The sequence below is a fragment of the Falco rusticolus genome, chromosome 4 (genome assembly GCF_015220075.1).
Source record: "Falco rusticolus isolate bFalRus1 chromosome 4, bFalRus1.pri, whole genome shotgun sequence".
Taxonomy (NCBI): domain Eukaryota; kingdom Metazoa; phylum Chordata; class Aves; order Falconiformes; family Falconidae; genus Falco; species Falco rusticolus.
The window spans coordinates 1488512-1510222 of record NC_051190.1 but is presented as its reverse complement, the minus strand read 5'-3'; the positions used below and the strand labels follow the sequence as shown (position 1 = coordinate 1510222).

At 42.5% G+C, this 21711-nt stretch overlaps 1 protein-coding gene across 15 annotated transcripts in view; it reads right to left on the bottom strand.

The window, feature by feature from the left end:
• Window positions 1-21711, bottom strand: part of IP6K1 (inositol hexakisphosphate kinase 1) — a 39299-nt gene that overhangs the window by 10564 nt on the left and 7024 nt on the right. The window contains exons 1-2 of one of the 15 annotated variants that reach the window (XM_037383456.1): window positions 13557-13575; window positions 9708-9767 (exon numbers count right to left, since the gene is read on the bottom strand). The exons of 9 other annotated variants lie outside the window; for them this stretch is intronic. The gene's annotated coding sequence lies outside the window, so the exon portion shown is untranslated. Of the gene's footprint in view, window positions 1-7357; window positions 7383-9539; window positions 9563-9707; window positions 9768-13556; window positions 13599-14033; window positions 14168-21711 lie in introns of those variants that run through there. 5 more of the 15 variants (XM_037383445.1, XM_037383457.1, XM_037383450.1 and 2 more) reach the window with 5 other exon arrangements.

Below are 21711 nucleotides of genomic sequence, written 5' to 3'. Positions count from 1 at the left end.
CCACAGCCGAGGGCAATGATGATTTAAGAACTAAGGGATCTTGGAGGCCTGGACAAGGGACACAGCTCAGGCTGTTCCCCATCTGGCCACGGGATGTCTCCACAGCTACACAACACTGCCAGGCAGGGGGATGTTCTGGATGAAGATGGGCTCTTCTCCCTCCCCTCCAATTCAATCATGGGAGAGATGCAGCTCAAGCGATTCAGGAGGGGCGATACTCTATAACGTTTAACCCAATCTAACTCAAAAGCTCCCCACAATAGGACAATGCTTCTCTCTCCTCATCTGCACGCTCCTGCTCACTCCCTCGCACTGGATTTTGGGATAGTATGAGTGTACGTACATTTGAGTTGAATCATCTCACTGATCCAATGGAAAACATTTCCTTTTGTGGTTACATGACCACAACTACATTCAGTGTAAGGGGAACAATGTGAATATTCAGCTGGCTTTTAAGGTGGGGGCAGGAAATGGGGTGGGGGGTGGAAGAACCACCCCAACAACCCCAACTGTAGCAACACATATCAAAGTCTCCTCAAGGTATCATTCAAAGTCCGTCCACTAAACTCAGAGCCTAAATTGTACCACAGACAAAAACATGCTGTGGATTTCTCTCCTCCCTCTCATTTGCTTATCAACAAGAAGAAATTTCAGCAGCAGAGGCTTGCTTGTATCATTTATGTTTTAGTTTGATTTAATGGTAGTTAGTATGTGATAACAAGCAAGGTGCCAGCATCTGCAACAGATCAGTGCTTTACAGAGTTAAGTCTCCCCTTGCTGACACAGCTTTGTCTTTGATTTGGTTTCCCTTTATTTTGCCAATGACTAAAGCAGAGTTTTCAGTTATTCCAAACAACATAGGGGACAAGTTTAATTTCACACCTTCCTGTAGTTTAAACTTCACGGGATAAGAGAAATAAGAGATTCATCTGTGTGATAACAGTAGTTGCCATACTCAGGAGATGTGCATGTGATGCTCAGGTCTGGTACCAGTCCCAGTTTTCACTGAAAGCCAATCACAAAATGTCTCGGGGTCCCAGTTTTGCCAGTGACAGGAGGCAGTGCTATTATCCACACTTTAGAGAAGCGCAATTATCTAAGCAGACTCATTAGTTTCAGACACCTTCATTAGCTTCAGATGGAGATCACGAACACCTAGGTAGACACACATGTCCACACAGACTGTGCCCACACAGACTGCTCTTGAATTTAGGAGTGCCTCACCTATGGGCTACAAGCAGACTTCGGCCACCAGAGCAAGATTCTTTTAACCCCCTGCCTACTTTCAGCAGCCTTCTTTCCTAAAGATAAGCAACAACGAAGCATATGCCTCCTAAATTCTGAGGATATCAGCCACCAGCTCTGCAGAGTCCCTCAGACCTTCTCCACTGCATGGCCTAGAGATATCAATGAGATGACTGCCCTTGTCCAAGGGCTCCTGGGAAAGTGGCAATAAGAACAGGCTGTAGCCATCAAGAAGACCCCAGGCTCACTGCCAAGTACTCCACTGCCCCCAAGAAAACGCAGCATGACTAGTTTCAGATGCGCAGGCACACCTGGGAGGGAGCGACAGACACACAAAAACCCATTCTGTGGCTGTGATGCAGAGGAGCCAGGCACCAGGTGAGGAGAGTCTCCAAACCCAGTTATGGCTGCTCCATATATTCCTCCACAACCGCTGAAGAAAACAGATATATAGCCGGTATTTTCTCACCTACAAGTGAATGTGAGAAAAAATACTTTATAGCAAGTAGCATTTCAGAGACATTTTTAAAGAGGAAGCTATCTATCTACAGGGCTTGAAAACCAGACACTATAGCTCAGACACAGCTTAGTGTTTTTCAGCAGACTAACTCAAAGTAAAGGGCTATCACTAAAAATGGACACTATCCACAAAGAAAGACAGAAAAATACCAGTAGTTTCAAACAAATATAAAGCAGAAACTATCTGAAGGCCTAAATATTAGTCATCCTTCCTCTGCTAAACAGAGGCACAGGTTCAACTATTTTAGCTGGCTTATAAAATTCGGAGGCCTTCCAATTACACTGTAAAACGCAGCACACAATCCACACAACAGCTTGAGGGAGACCAGTTCATCCAAGCAGATGCTTTGCTGTCCTCCAACACCACCACTATAGCTCAAACAGCAGCAATGCTGTCCTCCAACACCACCACTATAGCTCAAACAGCAGCAATGCTGTCCTCCAACACCACCACTATAGCTCAAACAGCAGCAAAACATGCAGGCCAGTTTAGCATCCCCCTTCCAAAACTGATCTATAGTTGGCAAGACAGATTACCCATCAATTCAGACTCATGAGAGGCAGGGGGTAAGGTTCAGGAGCGGAGTTATTGGTGACTACAAAAGGACATACCAGATCCCATATTCCATTATCTTCCCCAGTAAAAAAACCAAAAATCTTGTACAAAAACCCCAAAAATCTCTTGAAGATAATTTGTTCTACAGTATTTAAGTTTAGATGCCTGTCTGTCAGTGTACCTACCCTGAATTTGAACTGCATACCTCCCTGTTCAAACGCCTTTTAGCAGGATGGGCACAAAGAGCAGTAAGCTCTATTTTCCTGTTGTAACACACAAAGTATCTCTAACCAGAAGTCAGGAAGGTAACTCTGCCCTTCCTAACCATTAAGTGGAGTAAACCCTGCCCTTAATGCCAACATTACCCTCCAACAGGTAACATACCTCTCCACAGAAACAAACTGTGCTGTGCTCTTGAAGACCCAGCCAGAGGACTTCTTAAATGTTACTGAGCCCTGACTGAAGGCCACCAGTGTCTTCACCAGACCACCACCAGGATCAAGGAGATGCCAGCTCCTGTGCTGACATCCTCAGGTGGCACTGTGAAGAAGGGTGTGGGAAGAGCAGGGGTGTCCTCTTCCATGGTGTAACTTAAGGTGAAGGGAAACTAGCCTCAGAGATCACCACACACTTGAGAGGTGGGGGCAGAAAGCTGCACTGCAATGGGCGTAAGAACTACTGCAGACAGCACCACAATGCTGATGTTCCCACTCGTTGTAAGTGTTCTTGTACGGGAACACTGGCAGTGCTTCATGACTCACTAGTAAAGCCGTCTTCCAAAATATCAAGGAGAACAAACATTTTAAACTGACATATTACACTGCAAGAAAGCTGACTGCATTAAGCACTGTTGACTCATGCCTACACTGTAAGCAGCTTGCACGTCCATCTTTCCAGCACTGCCTTGCTGTGGCTCCCAGGACCGTGGCCAGCCCTCAGGACCTACGGTGCTGAAGACTAAGGCAGATGGCCACTGACAATTCTGGATCTGGGCCATACGTGAGGGATAAACACTGACCTCAAGGTCATGCTGACAGAAGTTGGGCTTTCCCTTAAAAACCTCAAAGCAGTCAAAAACAAAGCACAAGAATACAAAATACCAGTATAATAGGCAAGAGGACTATAGCATTTGGCCAATGGGTACCTGGTGACGACTACTTGTGAGTTCGACTTGTTAGCAAAGAGAAGCAGCAGCTACCATCCATGCTAAAAAGCATGGTCTTTTCTAGCCATGCTGGATTGGGTGACCCACCTTCAGCCTGTCAGCACAAAAGCTGACCCAAATGCCTGAGACATGCCTGTCTAGTCAGCAAAAAAATGGAGATGACCCCTGGGACCTGGGCAGAGAACACAACTCTCCAAGAACCTGTGGCAACATTTAGGATGTAACCAGAAACATTTGGCCAGCATGGTATCCAGGAAGCCACAAACCTTCCCAGCCTGCCTGAGCACACAGCTTTGAATCCTGAGCCTTCTCCTGCATCTTGTCCAACGCTTGAACTGTTACCAAATACAGTCCTTTTTGGACACACCACCCTCACCAAGGCAAGTATGGCTCTTCAGATCAAGGCCAGATAGTGGTATAAGATCCACATGCACGCATCAAAAGTGTAACAAGGTCTTACAAAAAGCTGAAGAATGCCAGCTGAGAAGAATGCCCACAGCGAGGCTGGTGGAGGAACTGCAATAAAGAAGGCCACAGAGGACAACAGCCACTAATAGGTGTGCTCCACTCTATGCCAGGAGCTGAATAAAAGCACACCTCCTTCACCAGTACTTCTGCCTCAACAACAGGGCACAAATACACCAACTGCCAAAGCATGTACAAGGAAAGAGTCTAACTTATTTTAAGATAGAGCTTGACTGAACTCAGAAAGGACCACCTGAAAATACAGACTTGTATTACAAGCTTAATTTTAGGCATATCCTATGTTTCTGTCTCCCAGAGATTTGAAGGAAGACTCCTTGTGCCATACTTCTATCAACTCATCGCAAGGCTTCAGCTCTTCTGCCAGCAGCCTGCAAGACCAAGAATTTTCTCCTCTTCTCTTCCCAAGAAAGGAGCGGAAGCCAAGCCTTTTCAGCACTTTCTGAAGACAGGCTGAGCTATGCAATTTTAACTAGGCTGGAATGCCTAAACCACTTGTTAAAACCAGTGCCTAAATCTGGGGTTAAAGGCAGCTCTTTTCTTAAGAGGCCAGATTAGCAGTAATTACAAAGGCCCTTCTGCTGTCACCTATACATAAAGCACGGCACGTTTTCAAAAGGGGACAAATTACTTTAAGTCCTGGGTAGGAATCTAGACCCAGGCCACAGACAGTACCTGTCTTCTCACACCGGCATGCTACAGGAGTAGCTTCTCCCCTTTCTTCGGGTGTTTTTTTTTTAAAAAAAAAAAAAAAGTCAAGCCTTAGCACAAAACAGTGCACAGGGAACATCTGTCAGGTTTAGCAACATATGGAGCAGGTGCTCTGCAACACTTTGTGATCATCTGTCATGCAGCTGTCTGCAAGTGACAGTAACCAAAGCCAGGGCTTGGATGGCCCTTTCAGCTTTTATTCCTGTTCAGCCTGATGCTGGAAAAGCTGGCACTTCTGCGATAACATCAGGCTGGAGAGCAGGAAGGGACCGCACATAACAGATGATATAAGCCAATTTAGTTCGCTTGCTGCTCTTTCCTCTGGTCTCCTCCCCCTTCTTCACTGGAGAAATGCAGCCCATTGGCAGGAGGGCACAGGCTGCCTGGGGACCTGCCAGTCCTTGTCACTGCTATCAGTGTCACTGCAAAGGGGAGGCTGGAAGAAAGTTCAGTCCTGGTCCAGTCTTCGCCACTCTCCTCTCCAGTAGGCAGGGAGGTGAGAGGGAGCTGAGCTGCTGAATCCTGCTGCACCTCGCCACAAAGATACCCTGCCTCCATAGTAAAGGGCACCTTCCTTCTCTGTTCAGAAGCACTGGCTCCAGTTGAAGCCTGAGAGTTTCCATAGCAGCAAGAACCAATCGAATCCATACATTAACAAAAGGTTGCTTTATCAGTACCAGCCCAGAAGATTTTCTTCCAAGTTTGTGCCTAGGAGAGCAGGGTCATCCAATATCAGCTTTGCATTTTAAAGGAGAGATGAGAATATGACACATTCTTTCTAGAGAAGAGCTGAAGGAAGATCAGTGCTTGTGAGGCCTCATTGCTCAGCTTTCTGTGAGCTGATTTCTGGCTTCTCTTCATCTCATTTACAAAGAGGGGAAAAAAGTATCTGCTGGATACAGGTTATTTTTAAAACTATTCCAGTGCAAATGCTGCCATTCAGCACAACTCTCAGATCCAACAGTCAGAGACATTTAAGAAAAGAAGTTACTTTCAACAGTCACAAACCATAAGGAATCAACCTAACCCACCAAGAAAATACATTTCATAGAATGATAGAATGGTTTGGGTTGGAAGGGACCTTAAAGATCACCTAGTTCCAAGCCCCCTGCTATGGGCAGGGACACCTCCCACTAGACCAGGTTGCTCCAAGCCCCATCCAGCCTGGCCTCAAGCACTTCCAGGGACAGGGCATCCATAGCTTCTCTGGGCAATATGCTCCAATGTCTTGCCACCCTCACAGTAAAGAATTTCTTCCTAATAGCTCATCTAAATCTACCCTCTTTTAGCTTAAAACCATTACCCCTTGTCCTATCGCTACAGCCCCTACTAAACTCACACTAGTGAAGAGGCTCAGAAAACTCATCAACAGGCTCATTGATAGATAATTGTAGTCCTTACTTCATAACAGGTAGATAAAGGGAAAAAAAAATTCACATCAATCCCATTGAAGAGGTTTGGCTTAAAGACTAACTTGGAAAGAATTTGTAACTCAACTTCCAGACTGAATAAACAGAGGGAACAATTCCACCTGCCTCAAAAATCCTATGTTTGAAGTTTTCATTAATGCTGGTAATAAAGCATACCTGCTCTTCAGTAACAGACTTCCCCAACAGTGAGGCTTAAATAAGCAAGCCACGTCCCCAAGAAAGTCCTGAAGGACTACACGATCATCCAGGTAACTCCATCCAAATGCCTCCCCATAGGAGGAGGATGGAACAACTATGCTGAGTTCAGCATACGGAGGAGCACATTCAGAAACACTGCGCTTTCATGTTGGCTGTGGGTACCAAATTCTACAACCTCAACAGCATCAGAAGGTGGGACAGATGAGCAGGTAAATGCACCATGCTGACACTAAGAGCATGAGTCAGCGCTGTGATGCTTGTGCTGAACCAGAGGACAAACACACCACACAGCAAGCCACTGCTGGCAGAGAAAAGGAACATGTCATTTTGTGGTAACAGGCACAGAGCTTAGCTGGATGGATGGCACTGGAGAGGACTGCTCAGTGCTGGGGGGGGGGGGGGGGCAGCCCTACCACACAGCTGAGAATCCACCATGATCAGGTGAGTGAGTGGCAGTCTCACAGTTTGTGCAACAACAGGGATGAACTGAACAATTGGTGCCTGCCAAATTAAGTTCTTACCTTCCCCTGGTTAAAAATGACCCAGAAGTCCTTGGGTGGTGTCACAGCCAGAGCCAAGGAAGCCAGTTTGGCCCAATGACCTACAGAGTAATTGCTGGCCTCCAAGCTGGAAAGATGCTGTCATCACACAAAGGTGTGCAAGCACCTTCAGAGCTTGAGCTCCCACTCCCACCTCCACACAGACTTGACAAGTAGAAGCAGCTGTGCACCTTAAGCTTGTATCCCTCAGGTTCCTAGCTAGTACAAATACCTGGAAGGCTGGTGGGAAGAAGGGACAAGATCCTCCCAGCTTGCATAAGAACAAGAGGAAACCTCCAGCAAAAGCACCAAAACTCCAGAAAAGGGAAGTACTTGTGCAGCAATAAAACCAGTTTGAAGGCTTGAGCGGGTGGTTGACAGGAACCGAAAGGAACAGTCAACATGCTGCATCTTACAGCTGCTACACAGAAAGCAAAGCGGCCAAAGTGAGGATTCTGCAATAGGAAAAGCAGCTAACTCCCCCAACTCAAGAGCAAGGGCACACACATACCCCACTTTCAGACCATATGTGGACTGCCAAAGAAGGTAAAGGAGTGTTTTCTGGCTCTTTACCCTCCACCATCTCATAAAGAATCCTCAGAAGATAAGGAAAAAACAAAAGACAAAAAAGAAGACCTGCCCAGAAAAACAAAATATAAAATTTATTTAAAATTAGAAGTCAAGCAAAAAAGTTTCATCTACCTGCACTTCATTATTTTCTTCTGCTTTCAGAATGTGTAAAAACACTGAATTAAGGAAGAAAACCTAGGTAAACAGCTAGGTCTCCAGCTCTCATAGGGAAATGACAGTCAAAACCCATACATCAAAAGCCTGTTCTGCACAAGGAAAAAAAGCATGTTTATACTTTATTCATCTACCATGTTCTCTCTAACTTGGTAAAACAGGGCAGATTTTGTGGAGGAGACAACTGCTTGTCTTGGTTGCTCTTTAAAGTGATCCCCACAATGAAAAAAACTCCATCCAATTGCTTGGCTTTAAAAAACCAAAACAACAAACTTTATTATATTCAGATTAGTTTTGACACTGATCAAGCTACATCAGGTTCTAATCCCTCCTTCAGTTATTTCTTCAGACCATGGTTACACAGGCAATCCTTTGACAGCTGCACCAGTATGAGCAGCACCCTCCCACTCAATTCTGCTGCACTGGTACAACTGTTTGCAGCTTCATCATGAATCAAATTAGGGAAGCGATTGTAGTTAAAAATAAACCAGCACTTTGTTTAGTTTTTTTTAAGGATTACTTTTCAACCCAGGTCAGATCCCCAATCTATTGTGCAGCTGTACAAACAGTTGTATCAGCACAAGGTGGCTGAATTGCTGATGGTTATCCTCCTGCCTAAAGCCAATGTTTGCATTCCCAGCTCACCTCTTATTTCATGGCTGCTGTAGAACAGGATTATTTACTAAACTGAACATGTAAGGTACGTTATTGCTGCAGCTTACAACCGCATGGAGGGTCTCTTTAGTGAGACAAAATGAGGTCACACTGATGTGTACCCTACAAGTAAGGAAGGCATGGCTACTGAGCTCCCTTAAGCTGTTGCTTGTCCTAGATTATATGTCATTTTTGCAGTCTGCAGGCTGAAATAAATATAAAAACATGACTAACAGTCACTAATGCAAGTTAACAGCTTTGGGCCAAGTTCTGAAGCAAGATTCTCCTAGAAATCCTGTAACCATTAACTATCTTGGTCATCTTCCATTCAAAAAAAACTCAAGCCTACGTGATGTCCAGATTCCCACTGATTTGAAGACTGTGGCATTCAAAGAATAGGAAGTCTATCTCCAGTTTTGGCAACTCTTCAATTGCAGCTGAATTTTGATTTTTAACATGGAAATACAAAAAGAAAGATGGAAAACCAAAATAAGCACTATGCAATGAAGACATGCTTAGCATGCTTTAAAAACAACCATGAGAGAAACAGACTGAAGGCTCTTTTCCCAAATTACCAGCTCAAATACTGTTTGAAACGAAACCAACTGAAAATCCTTCCTATTTGATGGCTGCCTGGCAACCTACTGGAAAGTACTTGGTTCTCAGTTCTCTGCTTTCAGCTGGTAACAGGTATCCACATCAGACACACACCATTATGTAAGGCCTTCTCATTGAAAACAAGGCACAAAAGATTGAATAACCATTAAGATTTGACTTCTAGAACAAGACAGGAGACACGTTTAAAGAAACTGCTTCAGGAAACAAGATTTCTACAGTTTCTGTTGTGTCTGCTCTAGAAGGCAAGAATCAGAGTCTCCAAGCTGTTCAGCAGTCTTGTTTTGTAGATGTCACATCAATCCATGAGGAACCAGAAAACCAACAAAATTGTTATTTGGCACATCTTACCCTTTGTTCCTTAACACATATCTCAGAGTATAGCTTCATGACAGCTTAAATAAATCCAAGTCAGCACTCTTCAAACCCGCCCCTCTCCTGAGTCAGCACTGGCACTCACCTGATCTTGCTCAGAAACTAGCCCAGCAAAAAAGTTCACTTGGGAAGGGGAGGGGCAGTTGTTTTCGCCAATGTAGCTTCCTGAACTGGTTTAGTGCCAGTGCCCAACAAAAGTAAAGGGGAAAATCATCTAGCAGGGAAAGGGCAGGCAGAAGAGAAGCAGTGCCAGTTTCATTCAACTTCAACTGTCCTGCAACCATGGGCTCAGAGAACAGTCTCACCCTGACTTTAAAAAGACATGAGCTGCTACTCCCAGCAGAAAGATCGTTCAGCTTTTTCACCTCTTTCCTGACATCATCTTTACACCAGCATCAGCGCTCTTGGAGACAGCTGGATTAAGTACCCGATCTGGTGGGGAAACTAAAATAGCAATATACAAAATAAAATACCTTTAGTTTTTAGCTGGATCAGGTCCTTCACAGACCTGATCATGAGGTTCAACAAACCCCCTAGAATCAAAAGAAGAAAGTGAGAACCTGTGACTAAAGGTAAGGAAAGGAAATGGTAAAGTTCAACTTAAAGCAACTGCAAAGCTGCAGTCTTAAGAAAGGAAATATCACAACAGGACTATGTAATATTTATATGAAAGCACTTTTGTAGAAAAGATTTAAATTGTTCGTTAAAAAAAATCAAATTCTCCATGTTGTGATTTTCCAAACACACCATTGATATTTATTTTTTACCAACATTATTTTCAGAGCAAAAGAGCTACTAAAAATACATAAGGGGGAAGTGAGAAATAGCCTGTTGTGATTAACTAGGGCATGACAAACAGCAGCAGCCACGTGCAAGCAGTACTGGGGAGCAAAGCCAGGAGGAACAGTGACAACAACATTATACAAACAACACTGATTCATGAACAACAAAGAATTCTTAGAATTCTGCCTGGGTTATGTCCAAGGCTCTCTTTACCTTGATTAAACTATTTAAAAAGTCACTTCAGAAAGCTGACTGCTCCTGTACAACCAAGACTTTTGGGAAGCAAGGGCTGATCCACCTAAAGGGTTTCAGGTAGGAAACCACTGCAACAGTTACTGTGAAGTGCTCCATAATCAAACAAGTTTCAGCAGTAATGCACACACCTGCAATGCAGGTACTACCCAGAGTAGCTGTCAATCAATATATCAGAGCTCCCTGTGTGCTGTCATACTCAGAAAGGTGAAAGCCTCACGAGATATGCTGTAATGGCACTAAAGGTGAGACAAAGCCAGAACTAGTAATTTGTCCCCGGTGTTACCACGAAAGGGGTCTCATGCCATCAAGAGCTCTGAAAGCCACACGTACGTACCTACCCCTCATCTGCCAGGGACCGAACATTGTGCACTGCAATACCTTCATGTTAGTGACATTATAGAGTCTTCTCAGAAGAATTTCACTTTATGAATAAGGAATGTTTCACAACTTCAGCCTGGCACCCATTTCTTCACGATCAACATCTGTTTTAGCTAGCTCTTGTCACTGATTGTAACACCTAACTCTGGACACAGCATTAATCAAATCGGGGATTCCTGAAGACCTAGTTTTGCCTCAGAGATGTAGCAAGATGTCATCTTGCTGCCACTTGGAAGACAGCACACAAAGAACAGTCTGGGCTACTTCCATACACAATGCACCTCTGCAAAACTCAGTTAAAGCTACAGCTGCCTCTGAAGTAAGCAACGAGTTTCTAGCACTACTGTATTTGGACAATCTTGCAAAAAAAATGTAGGTCTTTTTAAAGATAACAGTATGTTCATGAGCAAATGCCACATGTCTGTTCCTAGACTATCAAAAATCAGAAGCAAGAAGTTTCTTGCAAAAAATCAGAAGCTGCTGACAGTCGCTAACATTGGAAGTACATCTCTTTAAATATCAAATACGCACATGAAAATTTTAAAACATGAAGAAAATTCAATAAAGCCATCATTTAGGATGCATTTAGACACCTGAACTTCTCACAACTCCCCAATACAAGTGAAATACAACGTGACAAAAGGCAAGGGTAAAACTGTGGTGAAGCTGCTGAGCGCTATGCAGAAGCACGTGGTCTCATTTAGATCAAAGCATGCTTTAAGTGTCTCAGGAGTAATAGACTAGCATCTGTATACAGTAAGATTTCATAATGCCGTCACATAAAATTATCAACCCATATACACACAGCTGTCTTCTGGCAGGTAGTCTCTGCTTGTGCAAACCTGAGGCAGCAGGAGTTTTACAGAGGTCAAGACTCCTGAAAGACTCAACTAGACCTATTTTCCACTGCTGTGAGATGAAATATGCAAAAGGGAGAGAAATTGATCACAAAGAGGCAGAGCTTCGCACAGGGATTGTTTCTCACCCCACAAAAGGTGACCTCCTAAAGCCTCTTTGACTCTCCTCTCCCTTAAGAGGATTATGAATCCTACCCTTGGGAGACCTCTACTCAGCTACTGGCTCACCGATATTACACATTAACACTATGTCTTGTCTCTTCATTCCTATCAGCAGAGAGATATTAGAAGAATTTATAAGGTCACTGCTCAAAGATGAGGACTTTAAATGGAATCTCTAATGCAAACAGGGAAAGGCAGTGGTGTACGGTGGGGACTCTGCTTTGTGGCTGCCACATGCCCAGCTGCAGGTCTGCTTAGGGCTTCCCTGCTCAAATACCAGTTCAGCTTATTTGCACACGCAGGCTACCGACTACCCTTGGAAGTAGACTTTTAACCATGGAACAACTGAAAACCAAGACCTCCACAAGCTAAAAAACATCAGGGCAAGTCTAGCGAATGCGGTTCACAGCTCCACAGCAAGTACTAAACCAAAGAGTCTCAGCAAGCGCTAAGCCCAGGTGTGTTTTCACGAAGTGAGGAGCAGCAGTGCACTGCAAGAACACACTGGCACCTCAAAAGGAAAGCCAAGGAGTAGACTGCAACAAATTAAATTACGTAAACCTTTTTTGCCTTTCACAGACACAAGGAACCAAGAATTTGAAAACAGTATTAAACCCATTCTTTTGGGGTTTGCATCTTCCAACAAGACACCATTTGGACACTTCTGAATGGGGTCTAGGAAGCAAGTCCTGAATGATCCCTAGACAAAAACAATCAGGAATCATTCCCCTCATCACTTAATAGCACACAGATGTAAAGTAACTTACGCTGCCATGCAGGTGAACAGATGCGGGTTTTCCTTTCACAAAGTAATCACAGTTTAAATGCATTATGAATTCCACAGTTACAAAAACTGAAGACTAGACATGAACAGAAACCTTAACAGGTAGGAACACACCGTCATCAAGGAGGCACAATCTCTGTGAATGGAGATTTAGGATGAGATTAACACATATGCAAGATAATCCCAATGGGTACAGTCAGCTCCAATTTGGGACAAGTGGCAACATTTTCTCAGAAGAAAAAAAAAATGTCGTTAAGATAGTTCTCAGATGCATGTGTAATAATATTCCACGGCCTTGGCTGTTTCAGACTACACAGTGCAATAGCTAAGTGAAGCCAAGAGTTAAAGAGTTTTAACTAATAACTGCACAGAGAAGCTACAGGGTTAACCACAGAAGCACAGAAGCCACAAGGAGCTAAACCCATGAAGAACTATTACAAAAGCTGTAAATGCAGAGGAACTCAAATTACATTCCTTAAGTAGTTTTGATAAAATAAGAATGATCTACAGCTTTCCAGGAGACCACTAACTGAAAGACATATAAGCAGCTTGCAGTGAACTTTGATTTTTAGTATCAGTTCTCAACTTTTGAATTATGATGCTTTTAAAACAGGAAAAACAGCTTCGATAAAAAAAGTCAGTTGCTGCAGTAATTGATTTCCACAGAAAAATCCACAACTAGGACGAAACAGAGCTTCTAATTGCTATTTTTAATTCTGCAGTGACAAAAACCTCAAGAAAACATTATGTAAGACCATTAACCTCTTTGCTTGTAACTGGCACCTTAATTTAGCACACTACCACACTAGATATCTTAAAATGAATTCTTAATGCCAAAGCCTACCACTGGCTGCAGCAGGGCAGTCACAGCAATAATGGAAATGAAAAAAAAAATCCCAAAGCAAGCATCATATACTGAATTTTGCAACTACAGCCCCTTGGGCAGAAGCAGTTATATGTGAGCCTGTCCAGCTCTAATGAAACAGTATTATTTCCAGATTGGTAATCCCAAAGATTATCAGATGCTCCCTAGTATTTTAGGAACACTGAAGAGAAATCAAAGTACACAGAAGATCTGGACTGACAGAAAACCTCCAGCTCACCTTTTATTCCAGGAAGTGGGTCAAACCCAAAGAGGCTGTAACCTGCTGAAAAGGAAAGTTCTGAACAACTGCTTTTCTTCTTTTCAAAGCAACCTCTCAGCATTCCACATGCACGCTCCATGGCAGTTCAGGTCAGGTATGACAAAGATCTCCACAACTGCCATGTATTGTACTTAACTATAGTTCAGTGGCTATCACATATACACATATGACTGAGTGAAAAACAAAACAAGGTAATCTTTAAGAACATTCCCGTCGCTCAGCCCTGCACCCCACCACCCCCCCCCAAAAAAAAAAAAAAAAAGACAGATTAGAAAAAGACAGATTAGTCTTCTACACCTATAATAAGCAAGACTGATGAATTTCACCCAGACAACCTCTTAAAATACTGTCTTCCATCCGTTCTTATCACATTGTGGCAAAGAACGACATTCAGGAGGGAAGAAAAAAAGAAAAAAAGACCGATTAAAAGCTTACTTTCAGAAGCTATTGTCCTGCTGTGTGAAAAGAGCTCTATGAATCACCAGTTCATCTCCCCCTGACTCCATCTACTCTTAAGAATTCCCTGATGTGCTTGAATTCATACTCCACCCATCCAGACTGTAACGTCCCAACTTGTATGCAAGAACACTGTGGGAGAGACAGCATCAAAACATTCAGTAAATTTAACCTAAATGGCCTCTAGTGCTCTTCCTCATCCACAAATCTGATTATTTTAATCACAGAAGACAATGAGGTGGGTCAGACATAACTTACCTTTGGTAAATCCATACTGACTGTTCCCAGGCAGGTTCCTTCACGTGCCCAGAAACGGGGCACCAAAAGGACCTGACTCATGACTGTCCCCAGGACTGAAGCGAGGCTCACCAGCCTGTAGGTCCCTGGATTATCTTTTGGGTCTATTTTGAAGACAAGTGCAACATTTGCCTTTGTCAAGTGATCAGAAACAATCCCAGCACCTCCTTGACTTTTCAAAGATGACCAAGACTGGCATTACTATCACACAGCCAGCTCAGCACCTCTGGGCACAAGCCCCATAGACTCATATGGCTCAAATTCTCTCACGTAATCCCTCACTGCTTTAATTTGCTTTTGACTGCTGTTTCCTCTTTGAACGCTGCCTCTGAACACACAAGCCCAGGAGACCTTGCTGCTGAAGACTTAGGTATAAAAAGCACCAAATACCTCAAGCATATCTGTGCCAACCATCACTCATTCCGCCACCTCATTCAGCAGTCTTTGTTTACCCTTTTACTGCTGACATAGAGGTAGAAGCTACGTAATAATTATCAGGGATGTTGTAATATGCACTGTCCTGAGGGAAAGCAGCTGTTTCCAAAATTCAAAGACAGAAATGCAGACTAACATAGCAGAGTTTGTTCTGTCTGTATTCCAAGTCGTCAAAGAAACCGCATATCTCTTTGCGGGATGTAAAACCAACCTGCTGGAGAGTTGCATGACCCCATTTCTAAAACATCAGGCAAAAAAAGCCTCCTCCTTGCTGTCAGCCAGGCTGAATGAATTGAGCAAAGGAAAATCAGCGCTGTAAAGAACAAACCTAGGCTCTCCTGAAAATCCCTAAGAAAGTTTAACGGAGAAGTTTCTTTCCAGGTTTAATTAAGAAAAATCTAGACTATGGAATAAGGAACTAAGATTTTTTACTTAGATGTCAACTAGTCAGACTGCTCTAGCTATAGAAAAAGAGATGCTTTATGACAACTCCATATTCTCATGGCTTTTACATGCATAATACCTCAGTGCACCAGATATGGGGGAACAGCAGGAGAAAACTCAAAGCTGTTCTAATACTCCCCAAGAGAAAGGAGAGCCAAAGGACTCAAAATGCTCGCAGCCGAGGTCATTGCTGCAGGCTTCTGGCATTGAGCAGGCATCTCATTGTGCCATGCTCACACTGCCAAAGCAATGGCAGTGCCTGCTGTGTCTGAAAGCTAGCACGGAAGTGTAACACATGCAAACAAAAGTACATTTTATCAGACTCCAGAACTCACAAGTCTCCCCTGCCCCCTTCTGGGAACAAGGTGGATCTGAAAACTTCAATAGCTATTTCCAATGATAAAATTGATTACTTGGGCAAACAAAGAAAACCAGAAAGAGCTTTTGCCTCAAGCAGGAGTCCCTTCAGCAAAGACATGGATATTGGTAAGTACATCTCCCTCAGCAGCAGAGACAGACTCAAAGTGGATTTTCCTTATCCATACACTGAAGCCACTGACAAACTTGTGCCTGCCAAAAAACAGCCTGACAAGTCATAACAGTTGAGCTGTAGTGAATAAGACAATTCATTTCTCAGGTCATGATGCAGATATGCAATGCAGACCCCCTGTCCTTTACACCAATATCTCCACTACTTCCCCAAAATAAAATAAACAAACAAAAGAAAATATAGCAACTACAGAAAAACTTGCACGATATCCGTTAACTGCTCATAAACCTTCTTCACAAGTTAAGGAAACCATGTCCTATTAAGCTGCTGACAAACCTGACTTAAGCAAAAAATGCCTTTGCAGTGACTTGCCACCCCATTTATGTTGAGATCTTAAATGCAAAAGCCAAACAGACCTCATTAGGGCCAAAGAAGAAAAACTCTCCCACCTGTCTCTTCCTACCTCTGCTAACACGGAAAACATTATGCTGTTTGTCCATGTATTTTCATACCTCACAGCACTGAAAAAAAGTTTCACTTTCCTCTTCACATCCAGAGTGCAGTCCTGCACAACTCTGTTACTTAGAAAACTTAAGGAGATACTCACTTTTCCTTTGTCTCTGCTTTGCATGTGTGCCACTGAGGAGGAAAGCTAAGCAAAGACCCCACATCCCCACTCCCAGCTGTGACAACTTCCAAAGGAACAGAGCACAGCTACTGTTAAACAGCCATTTCGGATCCGTGAAGAAAAGTGTTTCTCATTTTGAAGAGACTGACCCTGCAGTAGAGATCCAGGAACTCTATCCAAAGAGCACATTGTGAGCAATGACACGTTTCGTGCTCTCCCCTCCCTTTGCAAAGTCAGCTGGTAAGGAGCAGAAGCTGGCTCCAGTACTCAGGAAGCAGCACAGATGTTTTGTTTCCTAGGAATTAGGACATCTAGATTTAAACCTATCAAGTCTGAGTTATGCATCAAAGCCAAATGCACATTTGCCATGAAGAACCATCACAAGCAAGCTAATCTCGCCCTTAAGGCCCTTCAAAACCAGTATTTAATTTGGTTTGCTTCAAGCTCACTGTAAAGCAGCTTTACAATTCCTACAATACACTATGGGCTGTGACACCACTCTGATCCATCTCCTCCTCATATCTATACATTGCCCTTTTTCTGTGCTCTCTGAGAATTAATTATACAGAAATGAACAGCGTTAGATAAAAGTAATCCAAGAAATCGGCTCTCTTAAAGGAACTGAGGACTACAGAATCTCTGCCTTCAAGAAATCTGTAGCAATGCCCACTCAGTACGACTCCCATTGTTAGAAAGAGAACAAGCCTAAGATCCAAACAAGCAAACATCAGCACACCCATCTTCTCACTTGTGGCCAGAAAACAAGCATATGCTTAGCCATGGCGTGGGTTCCACCTCTGCCTCTTGTCACCACTAGACCACATCAGAGCAGCATCCTGACCTGAGGAAGTTCTGCCGAAACTGCAGGCGTCACACAAATGGCAGCTTTGAACAAAAAGATGAATACTCTGACTTTAACACATTATCTGAATAAGCTCCACCTACCCCTCTCCATGTAAAGCAAGGCAGTAACAGTAAGCTTCACAGCCTCACACAGTCTGGAATTTCACTACCCAAGAGGACTTTAATCTCACATATACAAGCCTCTAGAGATACACCAGGGCATTTCAGCAGTCAGAACTGAGTCTCAGACCGAATGGAGGGGCACACGGATTAGAATTTTCTGTCTTACTGTGAAGATAAACCTGAACAAACATTTTGCATCAGCTACACTTGTCTTTTTCTACATGGCGAAGCTGACAACACTTACATTTGGCAGGCCCCATATGGCATCATGCGGTTTTACTGGACAGCTCAGCTTTTGTCTGAACGCTGTTAAAATATTTAAAGCCAGGAGAAATACAGCCAATTCTTACATCTCTCTACTGAAGTTTAACAGGTCAGGAAAGTGCTCAGTTGATTTGGTTAATAGATTCTTTAGATAATCATGATCTGAGGTCATCCAAGTGGAAAGAAAAGGGCTAGGAATAGGTTACTGGTTTGGTGCTTCCACTGAATGCTTCAATTATCTTGGTCAAACCATTCGGTCCAGGTGTACTTCAGCCACCAGCAAAACAGCATTTCAGAAAGGAAACACAGGATATTCAAGTAAACCATCTCTATACTGTTCCAAAGAGACTGCAGTTTGATTTTTTTTTCCCCATGATCCCCTTGAACCCCATTTCAACTTAGTCCTACCTGATAATTAAATTCTCAAGATTTTAAGATTTTGTGTCCTAGTCCATCAATTGAATTGAGTTTGTTGATACAGACACAAATTAGGGCACCTCTTTCAAGTCAATGTGGTGCTGTCTGGCGGAAGAACCAAATGCCTTAGCAACTTTTACACTCAAAAGGCAGAAACAGAAAAAGACAATCCAGGAGCACATCAATTCCACAGAAAGACTTGAGAGCATGAAAGTAAGATTATCCAAACAAATTCATTTCACTGTGGTAAACAAATTCTAGTGCCAAAAGCACAAGGAGCAGCTGTTATCTAGTGGTTTCCTCTGCTAACATAGTTTCGAGACGCTGATATTTAGTAAAATTTGGGGCTTTCTTAAGCATCTGAAAAAGGTCAGACAGGCAGAGAAATCCAAGGCAGTCAGATGTACACTACTCCAGACTGTATCAATGCTCAGCACACAGCTTAATTTATTGTATGAGAAAAGGCAACTGCAGGTTGCCCTGTGATTCACCCATTCTAGAATAAATATAGCAAGGTTTGTAGGGACAGGTAAAATCTTTTATTAGACCAACTGATAGAGGATGCCCTCCCTCTCCCACTGCAACCCCTTCTATTTTTACACCGCTGATCAAAAAATTAATTCAGCTGGAAAAGACTATCTTGGGGCCCTACTTATCTACCTAATTCTTTCCTAGGAAAGGGTGCTAGCCACAATGACAAGAGAAAGCACTCATGTCACTGTCTACCTTCTTGATACCCCCAGAAAAAAAACCTTTATTTTAAAAGCGTGGGGTTTATCACTGTAACTGTACCTACATTAAGGGAGAGCTGCACTAGGCAAGGATGAACATACTGATTAATGCAGCTGTCCCAAGCATTTGTAGCAGAAATGACCTTATAAGCATGCCCACTGGGAGCTAAAGCCACATAATCACGCTGCAAATCCATGCCCCCTACTTGATATCAGTTTAATTTTCCTAAGCAGGTGACTCTTAAGGGTCACAGGCAAGAAAACATGAGCTCTAACTTCCCGACTTGACACTACATTGTGATTTTTATCATGAGAAAGTACCAAACAAACGTACATTCTCATATACAGTACGTTCTCTTGTATGGTCAACCCACTAAAAAACAGAAACACAGAGAGGAGAAGGAAAGAAAAAAATCTGAGCTCCACATTAGGAAAAATAATTAAAAAAAAAAATCTCAATGCAGATCCTGCAAGAAAATACAGGGATAAAGTGCAACATTTTGTTTTAGAGGTTTTGAATGGGAAATCACTTCAAGATTCTGTCATAACAAACATTTTAGACAAAGGCAGTGCACTAAAGCTAGTACTTAATTTAGGTAAAATATATATTATCTGATGACCCTTAAAGCTAAGGTAGCAGATTTCGTTTGAGACTACCTGTAACTCTGAAGATAATTTCATACAAGAAAACTCTTAATCCCTTGTGATACTAAAAAAATCCAATATGGCAAAACATGCATGACAACTCAGGGTCATGGAGGAGATTTTAGTCTGGGTCTTTTGTTATCCTGTTACTCTTCTGGGGATCAGCATAATCTGCAAGACTCTCAATCACTCATACGGAAAATCTTAAAGCTGTTAAAATACCTCGGGATTGTTTTGTGGCTTGCAGGATGCTCTGGAAGGTAAAGGGCAAAGAATTAACAGAGACACCCCCAGCCACTTGAGGGAAAATGAAAGGCAATCTGAACCTGAGGCTATCTTCTCAGAAGATACATGAATTGGGTGCCTAGTCACAGCTCCAAGCTTGACAAGATGCTATGCATTTTGAAGGGAAAAAAACCCCACAAACTTAACATCTAAAAATCTCTGCAAGATCATTTTACCCAACCAGGAGCAAGCACTGCTATCCTTTGGTACCGCCTTCTAGCGAGCCTCCCTCTCCCAAGGGATCCAATGTAACTTTGGCTTTGCAAAAAGAAATATTCAAGGATAAGGGAGCTCCTAGATGCCAAAGCAGCAGCCCCCGAACACAATTCACCCTACTGTATTTCTTAAGCTCCTTCCAAAGGAAAAGGACCTTTAATATCCCAAATCTTCATTATTACTCTCCTTATATACTGCCACTGGGCAGCAGACTTCCTGGAATCCTCTACCACACCAGCCAGTTCTGTTCTGAAAGTTTGGAAACGCCGCCTTTTCAAATGAAGTGAAGAATCAGACAATTGAAGTCTATATTTAACTTCATATTCACTGCAGCAGTTGCAAAGAAGTTCCTGTAAACACTCTACAGGTCACAAATTTCCAGTATCTTATCTAAATGTTAAGCTGCTGAAGTAGAGCTCAAAGCTCCTTCCAACAGGCTTTCTAGAGTGCTACCTACAACAGCTGAGCCCACTGGCTAAGTAACAGAGCTGTAAAGCAAAAATAAAATAGTTTGTTAAACCTGATCTATTTTCAAACTGGCTTGCATCTTAAAAATCAAGTGCTGCACCTGCATATATATATATATAAAAATTAATAAATAACTTTTGCCCCATACACTAAACAAGCACAGTACATATTCTTTTGGAAGACACATAGACTGTGGCAAGTTTGCTTTTAATAGCAGGTCTGTCTCAAGTGTATAAAAGTTACCTTGATTTTTCACATTTTACATTCCTTTAAAGATACTGTAAGACTGTGTTGCAGCTTCTACACACATCAGTCTGCTAAATCAAATGTTTTCTCACAGCCACCTGGGTTACAATACATCATGGACCATCAATAGCTAGAGAAAACAAATTTACTCTTCGATTTTCTTTTCCAGTTCAATACAGTGGGGTAACAGGTGCCAGAAGCATGTTTTCTCAGACTGAAAGATACAAACAAGCACTATGGGTAAAAAATAACACAGTTCTCTAACTGCAAATGATAGCAAACCTGAAACAATAGAAACTGCTTTACACTCATGAGAGTCAGCCCAGCAAGCTCACTACCATAGGACACTGACCTCACCATAATTTTTCAAAGGCTTTGAATTTTCTTCTGGTTGTCATGTCACAATAGGATGAAGTACAAAAAACACAAAGCCTGGAAACGCTTCCCAATTAACTTGTAAACTTTAATTGCCAGGTTTTCAGAAGACGTTTTACAGCAGTGAATAAATACCTTGGTTTACTTTTGGCTGATGAATGATACAATACCCTTAACTATTTTAACTAACAATATCTGAGCGGAGCTTCAGTCACAACTCAGAATTAATTTTTAAGACTACTGATCTTTGCTATTAAGCAAAGCAAGTTGTTAATAGGTTCACTTCAACATTTCAACTGATGAAATACATATGGAAGCATCAGTCCCAAGGATGCTACATGACTAATGAACAGACCACAGGAACAGAAATAGCTTTAGCTAAATAAGATCACAGGTAAGAATAATTGAGGGGAAAACCAGAAATTCCGAATGCTATTACAGGAAAAAAATATACCATATGCTTGAAGAAGAACAAATGAAAACTATTCACATTCCACATGGTACGGAACAGTAGTACTTATTCAGTCTGACTAATGGTGTCAGAGGTTTTCTCTCAGCTCTGTAGAAATAAAAGATGCATCAAGCATGCTTGATAAGCTAAATCTGAACCAATAAGCATTACCCTAAAATTTTAATACGCGTATTGAGGTCAACACTTGCAGTAAGAACTGCGAAATATTAAGACTGCAATTACATAAACAAGATTTGTACCCAACCAAAGAAAATGCCACTTGCACAGCATAAGAAAAA